The sequence below is a fragment of the Bubalus bubalis genome, chromosome 5 (assembly GCF_019923935.1).
Source record: "Bubalus bubalis isolate 160015118507 breed Murrah chromosome 5, NDDB_SH_1, whole genome shotgun sequence".
NCBI classification, from domain to species: domain Eukaryota; kingdom Metazoa; phylum Chordata; class Mammalia; order Artiodactyla; family Bovidae; genus Bubalus; species Bubalus bubalis.
Window position 1 is genome coordinate 5,999,757 of NC_059161.1, and position 10,694 is coordinate 6,010,450.

Genomic DNA, 10,694 nt, shown 5'->3' on the forward strand with positions numbered 1-10,694 from the left:
GTCTTCTCCTCCTTTCCTACGTGGGCTTCTGTGTTAGCATCTGTAACACTTTGCATTTTGCACGTATTTATCAGCCTCCTTCAGCCCCATTCCTTAGAGGAAGATCCCTCCCCCAGCTTGCCCCCACTTTCTTCTGCATGTGCCAATAAAATATATATTTATGAATGAATGAACACATCTTGCATGAGTAGAGAAGACATAATTTCATCATGTAACAACAGGTGTTCTGATGTGGGAAGCAGGAGGCTGTGACTTTGGGTGAGTTAATGAACTTCCCTGAGGTCAGTTTTCTCATCAATAAAATGGATTTGTAGGAACTTCAAGACTCAGAGATGGGTTAGATAGTATTTTGAGGTGTTCCTAAGATGTAAGTTCCTTTTAGTGTGCTGTTCACTAAAAGCGTTTAAACACTGAGCAGTGTTCTCTGTTCAGGATGTATTAGTTCTGATTTTCCTTCCTGCCTGACAGTTCTTATATGAAATGAATTTTAAACATTATTGGAATTTATTGAGAGCCAGTTCTATTACGTGATGGTCTTTGCAGAACCTTAAAAGGGTGAATGTTGTATCATCCTCACAACAATGTACCCGAGGGCATATCTTCGTTACCCCCATCCTGCAGATAAAGAGACTGAGGCTCAGGGTGATCAGTTGGTAGGTGGTGAAGCCAGGATTCAAACTCAGTCACTTCCACTATGATTAATCTATGATTCAACCCCTACCCTACACTAGCTCCGTTTTTGCAACTGTGGTTGGGGAGTTAAGCTTCATTTTGTTATAATATCAGTGTGAGTTGCAAGCTTTCGCTGTGAGGGGCTGGATGGTAAACATTTTATGCTTTGCTGTTTCCTATTCTTCACATTGCTGCAGTGGAGGGGTATCTTGGTTTTGTTTTTCTTTAAAGATAATGTAAAAGCTCAAACAAAACAAGTCAAATGACTTTGTCTTCAGTCAGGTCTGCCTTTTTTCTACCTGAGCATACCAAGTCAGGACAATTTTTCTCTTAGACCATGGAAACAATATAGAATTAACCAGTGTTTTATTAATTCTTGTTAGATAAAGATCAAGCCATGCAATTCCACAGCAAACAGATTGACAGTCCCAGCCTCCCTTGCAGCAGCCTACAAAGGTTCCAGTAAATGCTGACCAGCCAGACCAAAAATGTCAATTGTCTGCTCCGTGAACTCTGTTTTATAGAATGTCAGGCGCTCTAGGGAGTAAACAACTTAACTTGACCATTCGGATCTCAATTGTTAACATCAGGGTTCTCCCCCCAAAAATCTGTGGTGAAGCAGAGGAGGGAACTTCAGTTCTTTGATGTCTGGCCTTAAATTTAAATCAGTCAAAAGTGAAGAGTTTATTCAACCTCTCCTCCCTAATCACTAATGTTATATCTGGAGCAGAAGCTCCCTTGAGAAATTTTAAATGCTTAGCCTTCTGAGGATGAGACACCCCTCTGGGTATTGACAAACTCCGTAGAACCTGTGCTCTCCTGAATGCCCAGGCGAATACACACAACAGTTGGCCTTTGTGTTCAGGGGAGTCTTACTTATCCAGAACGCAATTTAAAACGTCCTGTTTTAACACTTGAAAAAGGAAATGCCTAAGTGTGTGTTGTCGATCAAAGAACCAGCCCTCTCCTGAGCCAGCCCGCCCACCTGCTCCTCGGTCAGCACCATCGCTCAGGCACCAGTGGAAAAGATTCGTTTCCTCCGTCTGCCTGTGTCATCCGGGCTGATGAGAGCCAAGCCCGGCGCTCCCGAGGCGCGCGCCGCTCCGTCCCCTGCTCCTATCGCCACGTGTCACGTTTCCCAGCCAGCGCATCTAACGGGAGGTCACGGTTCCCTAGCTCCCGGCTCGCTCAGCAAGTGGAGGACGGCCCTTCGGGAAGACGGGAAGTGCAAGCTGTCGCCTCAGACTGCTGCCCGGTGCAGCATCTGTTCAAACTAAATTTTATTCTCCCTTCCACGTGCGACCTTTGGAATGCAACCACCTGACCCCCCGCGAGAGGGGGCGAAGCTGGCAGAACGGAACCCAGGGTGAGAGGATCCTGCGGGCTGTCAGCGGTTACGCCTGGCGTCAAGGACGTGGTTGCAGAGACGGCTGCTGACGTGTGGCTCTTTCGTGTTTAGCCTGATGGCTGCTGTAGTGGGTTGGATGGTGTTCTCTAAATCTTCATGTCTACCTGGGACCTTAGAATCTCATTGATTGGCAAATAGGGCCTTTGTGGATGAAATCATCTTGGATTTAGGGGTAGCCCCTAAATCCAGCGGCTGTGTCCTCATAAGAAGAGGAGCAGGCACTGAGACGGAAGGAAGATTGCTCTGTGAAGACAGAGGCAGAGATTGGAGAGACGTTGCCTGGAGCCTGGAGCCACCTGGAGTCACCGGGAGATGGAAGGGACAAGGATGGATTCTTCTTTAGAGCCTCTGCGGGGGAGCCGGGCCTAGTGACACCTTGATCTCCAGCATCCGTCCTCTAGAGCTGTGAAAGAAGACTTTAATGTTTTTCTAAGCCGCCCAGTTTGCGGTATTTTGTTATAGCAGCCTTAGGAAATGAACGCGGCTGAGTTCTAACTGCTGTGAATGACTGATGGGCCAACCTCTTCATGGTTGGAAATCCTGATTCCTGGTGATTCCTGGTGTAACCCGAATGATGCTCGTGGGGAAATGATGGGGGTCTGGAGCCTCTGATTCGAGGGACCTATAGTTATTGGATGTGTGATTGATTGTTATTGGATGTGTGATTGATTGTTATTGGATGTGTGATTGACAGATTCAGCAAATCGGAGGACATGTTTGTGTGCTGCTTTCTGTAATTTGGTATGGAACCAAACTTTCCTTACTTCTGCCTTCCCACTTGAATTTCTACCGGAACTTTAGAAATCCTGACAACTTTGTGAAGAGATTCACTGTCCACCCAAACATAACCCACTCTTTTCTTTCTTTTATTCACTGTCTTAGCTTAAATTGCTTTTCCATCTGGGGTAATCCTTCTCATATTCATCATACCAAACGTTAAACCAATAAAATATTTAATATTCATTGGTGTGTCATATCTCCTTTATGAGCCTATAAGTTACTTGAGGTGGAGTCATTCATGCCTACTGGACAGCCAACCCTGTATTCAGCATTTGATGAGTCCTCGTTTGTAATTCGTGCCACATGTTATCCAATATAAGGGCTTCCCTGGTGGCTCAGACAGTAAAGAATCTGCTTGCAATGCAGGAGACCAGAGTTTGATCTCTGGGTTGAGAAGATCCCCTGGAGGAAGAAATGAACACCCACTCTAGTATTCTTGCTTGAAAAATTCCATGGACAGAGGAGCTTGGCAGGCTACCGCCCAAAGGATTTCAAAGATTCGGACACAACCAAGCGACTGAACGCACAGGCATGCCAAGGTCTTCTCGGTTAATTTGAGGTGATGTCAGGACTTGAATTCAGGCAGTCTGACTCTAAAGTCTAAGATCTTAATCGGTACATCTACTGCATTGAAGTTATTGAAATAAACAAGCAGAGAAACACATGGACCTCCTGAGTGGCCCGGTTGGAACCCAAATCTGTTTCTTAAAAACTCTCACCAGTGGAAAAATCTTTATAGCTGACCTCACCAAGCCTTCTATTTTGATAATGAAAGCAGTGGCAAAAATAAAGTAATTTAGCAGTGGTCAAAATTCCATTTCCTTTAGGACTGTTCTAGAAAAACAGATAATCAAGAAACATGGTGAACTGCAAGGGTTTTGGTGACAAAACTGAGTTTTAAACCACTTACAAACCCTAAAATTTGAAGCTGGATAGTTAGCGTTCTTCTGTCCCAATTTCCTTTCTGGGCAAAGCCCCTTACCTCAATGACTAACTGAGACAATGTACATAAACTGCCTGGCAAAAGTAACATCTGATCTTTATCTTTTATACTGTTTTTAAACTAGTATAAAACTATCTATCCAGTGGTTTCTGGTCTATTGTCATGGTATCCTGGTGTGCTGCAATCACTTGAGAAGTATATAATTCCTTTGAAATAATAATGAAAATGCCAATACTTGTAAATAATAAATCCGTTATTTTCTATAGATTAAATTACTATAATTTAGGTGATCTCTGCCTTAATGCCACACTTGCTGGCATTTCTACATGGTTTCCCAAGGAAAGAGAGAGAAAAGGGCAAAGTGAATTGGCGAGGAGGAAACTGTTTACACCTGGGAATATGCAGGGAATTGTCAGATGTCAAGTGTAAGATGGTTAAAAAAAAATTTGAAGATCACCATGCATCTGATTCCCCGCCTTGCTGTGCTATGCTTAGTCACTCAGGTGTGTCTGACTCTTTGCAACCCCTAATAGACCATAGCCCGCCAGGCTCTTTTGTCCATGGGAATTCTCCAGGCAAGAATACTGGGGTGGGTTGCCATGACTTCCTCCAGGGGATCTTCCCAACCCAGGGATCAAACCCAGATCTCCCACATTGCAGGCAGACTCTTTACCATCTGAGCCAACAGGGAAGCCCACCTTAGGAGTAAAGAATCTACTGCAAGCTATGGCTACATGGTGGAGGCAAAGATTAATCTAGATTCAGTATGCTAAGAATTGTTTATCTGTTGCTGTTTAGTTGCTAAGTCACGTTCAACTCTTTTGTGACCCTATAGACTGTAGCCCACTAGGCTCCTCTGTCCATGGGATTTCCCAGGCAAGAATGCTAGAGTGGGTAGCCATTTTCTTCTCCAGTGGATCTTCCCAACCCAGGGATCAAACTCAAATCTCCTACATTGCAGACAGATTCTTTGCCATCTGGGCCACCAGGGAAGTCCAATGCTATTGGGATTAATAAAGTAAAAATCATTTAAAGACATAATAAAATTCATAGTAACTTCTTGTCACTCTGTATTTTTTAATCAGCAAAATACTCAAGCACTATCATGTGGATGTTAATTTTAGATATTGAAAAGGGTGCAATACACTCAAAAAGATTGAGAAGCCTCAACTCATTGATGAAAGTGTTTGCACGATGTCTTGCATGTTCAGCTGCTCAACAGCCCTCTGCTCGCGGTGGAGGAGCACGCTGTTGGTCTTGTCAGGAAAGGATGGGGGCAGAGACCACAGGCCAGGACGTAGAAGAATCAGAACTCTGGGTGGATCTAGGCTGGATTAAACTCCAAACATGGGGACATGCAGTGGTACAATGGCCTTAGGCAATATTTTTTTGTATTTGAGATATTTACATTGTTTTCAAGATCTATCCAAGTTCGTGTTGGGGGTGAAAAGTTAAGTATATCTCTAGGGAAACTGCTAAACTAAGGGGTTAGAATATTTGGGAGGCTGGGCTAAGAACTGAGCTTCGAGGGGGAGTTGGAAATGACATAAAGAAACAGTGACAAGGGCACTTTGGTGGTGTTTGCACCTAGTAGGGGCAGTCTGAAGGCTACAGCCCAGTGCCCAGGGGATCCTTGGCAGCAAAGTCTACACAGACACAGCAGACACCATTTACATAAGGAGTGGGCGCCTACAGAATTCCAGAGTGGCTCTCTATTTCAGAGACTAGTAGTGCTGGATCTGCAGGAAGCAAGAGGTCATTCTCACAGCTGGGCAGATCAAAGGCAGTCAGGAAAAATGTATGATTTTCCCTCTCCCAACATCCTGCATGAGTGGTCATCCAGGCTCTGCATATAAGTCTTTAGTGATAGCAGTCTCTTCAGGGGTGAGGTGGGGTCACATTCCCCCTTGGGGGAAATAGACCTGTTTTCTATTAAAGAAGGAATCCCCCTGGGGTATTGCGAACTGTCCCAAATGGCTATTTGGAAAGAGGCAGCATGTTGAATTGCGACTTTGTGGCATTCCAACTTGGGGCCAGTTATTTGTTTAGAATATTTCAATTGCACATTTGAATCCAAATAAAATTGTTATAAGGGGAGCAAGTGTGTATTTCTGTGTGACAGAAAGGAAGATAGAGACAGAGAGACAGAGACAGAAAAAGGCAGGTAGACTAGAGAGGAGAGAATTTTCTTCTCAAGTGTTGAAAAATACAACATCCTTTCAGGAGGTAGAGATGATCTTATAGACGTTTCCTTTCAACTCCACCCTTGATGTGTTCTCTCAGACTTCCCTCTGTGTTGATTTTACTGATTGTTTCAGCTGCTAATCATCACACAGCAAGTATGCAGTGTCAGGCACTGGACTAAGTGATCTGTAGGCTCCACGGGACCTAGTCATTGCAGCAAAGGTAGTATCCCCCCATTTAAGGTGAGGAAAATGGGGCTCAAATTCATCAGTGACTTTCTCAAGGTCACAGGTTCATAGGAGGCTGAGAAAAAGTCAAGACATGTGTTGACTGAACTGCAAGCCCTCACTGTGAAGCCTTTATGCACTTCTTCCTCTGAGCTCCTTGTCCCCAAGTCTTACTTTCACTTACTGGAATTGCAGAAGCTAGAATTAGAATCTTAGAATTATTGTTCAAACCATTCTCCCAAATTGTTCATAATGGGATCGCAAATTTAACTTCCATCCTAATGCAAATGTGCAAAAGAATAAAGTCTGAAATTTTACTTTTGTCTATAATTAACTTGGTCTTTCTCTTGAGCGTCCACTTAGTAGGAGAATAAATTAATGCAATGGCCAGTCTAATATAACCTTAGTCAATTTTAAAAGTTAAAAAGTTAAATAATGCCTTGAGATAATGTTCTATCTCTCTCTAAGGGGAAAAAAAAATGTGTGATATCTCATAGAACCTCTTTCTTTGGCCTTTGGCCATACAGGAAGGAGTGGGTGGTTTAGCATTGGGTATATGTATTAGTCAGAATAAATAATGCTAACTTCTATAACAAACAACCCTCTAAAATCTCAGTGGCATAACATGAAAAGAGGGTTACTTCTCTTTCATGTCATGGTGCCATGTGGGGAGTGTGGCTTTTTTCTAAGTGATGACCTAAGAATCCAGGCTCCTTTCATCTATTTTTATCTTCAAGACATCTCTCTCTCTCTCTCTGTCAATCTCTCTCTCAATTTCTCAATGACTGCAGTGCTTTTTTGGGGAAGAGAATATATAAAGGGATTCTGCATGGTAGACACTGATACCACGTGCATTCCATTTTCCAGAACCTCGTCACAGTGTTTCAGCCTAACTGCAAGGGAGGCTAGTGAATGCTATTTTTTTCCATGTGCTCAAGAAGAAGAAACAAGACGGACAGGATCTAACCGAGGTCCACAGCGGGGAGAAATGGTTCCCCAGCCCTCCTGCGAGTTCCTCCTGCCGGTGCTGGCTGCCAGCCCCTCTGTCTGCCGAGTCACCGGGTTAGCATCCCTCATCTGCTTCCAATGCTGAAGTGGGTAGCTGATGCCCCGGGGAGTCATTTGTCGTGGCCTAGCTGCCACTTCGAACAGAGCTCCCACCGGCGTGGTACCGCTGAGCTCCGTGCTGTGTCTCTAGCTGGCCTGCTGGACAGAAGGTTCACTGCCAAGGCCCACTGTGGGGTCATGTTGTAATACCCTGGTGGACCTAGTGACTCTCAACCCAGCAACCATACCACCCAGGAACATGCGCCGGTTCTGTCGACCTAATCATCAAGGCTGCCCTCTGCCTGACCACACTCCAGGAATTATCTCTGCTCAGGCCCGAGCTGGACTTCTGTGGTGGCTCAGTGATAAAGAATATGCATGCTAATGCAGGAGATGTGGGTTCGATCTATGGGTCTAGAAGACCCCTTGGAGAAGGAAATAGCAACCCAGTCCAGTATTCTTGCCTGGGAAATCCCATGGACAGAGGAGCCTGGAGGGCTTCAGTCTATAGGGTCACAAAGAGTTGAATGTGACTAAAGACAACAAAAAGGCCCAGATTGATGGGAGGCTGCCTGTTAGTGAGATTCTTCCAAGAGTCCCCAAAAGTATCAGGATGAATGGCTCTTCAGAGGGCGGTTGTGAGGTGTCGGTGCGGTTCTCTGTGCCCCACCCGCTCCCTTCCCACCGTCCCCAGGAGGCCCCTGGGGAGGGGGCTTGGACTTTTCTTCCTCCTCATCTGCCATTGCTTCTCCTTCCCAGAACAGGCCCCCACACCTAGGGAAAACGCCTCTACTGATTGAGACTCTCCGGTGTGCTGGGGGGATACAGAGATGCCACGGACCCTCCTTCCTCAAGACAATGACCTGGCTTGCCAGCTCTTTTAGAGCCCCAGCAATCTACATTTTGCCTTTCAAAATTTATATTTCCTCAGTGTTTTTCCTTTACATTCATTCTACAGCAATTTTTAATCTTTCCCAGGCAGGTAGATGCTAAGGGTGGTGGAAAGTGAGTAAAGAGATGTATACTCGGACAAAAGAGAAACCCCATTTAATTGAGAATGCCTCCATTTATTGAGGAACTTCTTAGGGTTATGGGCCAGGATGCGTTCATTTAACAAATATTTATTGATTATATTCTGAACAGTGTTCTGGGCCATGGGAAAGCATTTGTTCACCCAGTAAGCAAAGCTAATTGCCCTTGAGAAGCCTTTGTTTTAGTGTGTGCAGGACGCAGCAATAGATACCAAGTAAGTTCTTGCATATGTAATGCTTGGGAGTGGTAAGCGCTAAGCAGAAGAGGGGGTATGAGATGCCAGGTAACATGCCAGTGGAGACTTTACTGAGAGGTGGCCTGTGAGTAAAGATCTGAAGGAAGTGAGCAAGTGAGCCATGTAAATTTTTGGATAAAGAACGTTCCAGGAAGAGGGGACTACAAGTGTGAAGATCCTAAGAAGAAGTCTTCCTGCTTCCCGGAAGAATTAGAGGCCAGTGGCTGGAAGAATAAGCGGGGAGAGCAGAAGGAAATGACATCAGAGAGTTGATGGGACGGTATAGATGGTGTTGACCCTTCTTATCTTTTCCTCTAAGTGAGTCGCGGTTCTGAGCACGAAAGTGATTTGAGCGGACTTTAGTTATAACAGAACTGCTCGGGGCCAGCTTTGTCTTTATGGTTAGAGTTCGAGTGGCTATCTATCTCTGCTTGAATTCTCATCATGGCAGGGAACGTGTTCCTTCATGTGAAAGTCCACAGCGGTCGTACAAGCTTAACCGTCAGGGGAATCTTCTTTCTCATTCAGTTCCCACAGGACAGAGATTGGCATACTACCGCCTACAAGCCAAGTCTGCACCCACCTCTTTTTATAAATAAAGATTAACTGAAACCAGGCATGTTTATTTTGTTGATGTATTGTCTATGGCTGCTTTTATGCTATGATGGCAGAGCTGAGTAGCTGCCACAGAAATCATATGATCTGCCAAGTCTGAAATATTTACTAACTGGCCTGTTTGAGAAAATGTTTGCAGATCCTTATTATGGGAAACAAAAACTAGAAGGACAACTAGAAAAGAAAACCGAAGACATATGAGCTATAGAGATAAAACAAATGTCAAAACATGATGCAAGTTTATGTATACCAAAAATATGCCATAAAATGTATAGGAAGTAGGAATTCAGTTAAAACATAGTCTCTTAGAGGTTTGGAGATGTGGGGAAGTCAAGAGTGAACGTAGTAAGATTACTGTATTGGTAATAGCGTTGTAGGAGAGTTTACCTATTCAACACTTGCTTTCTCCACTAGGGAACCTAGTAGATCCTAAACTAGGCTGACAAATTCCAGCATGGCTTAGACTGGAGACCTCTGCTTTTGACCTGATTTGCTAATTGCCTTTACTTTAAGTGTCTTACTTAAATATGTGCTGATTTAGTCCAAGAGATCATCAACCCTTTCCCATTATCAGCCTCTGTATATGAATGTCAGATAATAGTTAGCAATAGCCTTAATACTCTTAGAACTGTGCTTAATTTTGCAAAAAAGATGGGGGCTTTCTTCTTCTCTCAGCCTCTGTTACTAGCTCAGCTCCAGGCAGCCTCAGGGAGAGGCTGCTTGCTCATGCAGGTACTGGCTGTGCAGATCCCAGGTCCTTTCTCAATTGAGCCTTCTGCAAAGCAGTAGCCTGGCCTCTTAAGCGCCTGGCTTCCCCAGTTTAATTGGTTCCACTCAATGCATGCATAGTCACCAAGACATTTTCCAAATTATTTACAATTAATACTCGAGTCATTGCCAACGAGCTGTCTCAGGCCAGTTCCAATTTCCTATTCAACGGCCTGAGCAGGCAGCATAGTCAGAGCTGGGGTCACAAGTACCAGTCACCCTCAAGGAGGAAGCTATTGCCTAGAATCACATCTGTGGCTGCTAATAAAGTCATGTTGGTAAATGGTTTGGTATGAAAGGCAGTTACTTAAGGTTATCTTTTGCAATTTTGCAGAGATGAGGACTGAACAAGATACTATTCACATTAGGGCCATTAACACTGTTCCAAAACTAGGCACTTCCACTGCCATAGCTCATACACCTATGCCCTAGAGTCTCTAGGCCTCTGGAAAGTTAACATTATCATCTATTCACCCATGCACTTAAAGAGTGCCTATTGCCAGGGCTGGACCAGGTCCATGCCACTACTTTGTAGAACTGTCTTAGCCCTGTGAAATTTGAAGACGCAGGGCCCATCGCTGGCCTTGACCTAATCAGTCTTGTGAAGCTTACAGTGATATAATTTAAGAATCCCCTGTCTAGAGCTGAAATAGATGAGAAACAGGGTGTATTTGCTTTTGTTTTCTTCTTTTAGAGGCTTTATGTTGGTGTCAAGGGAATAGGTTTATGCTTCCCGCTCTGCCCCCTGGTCTTACCTGGTCTATATCCCCACAGATTGGTTGA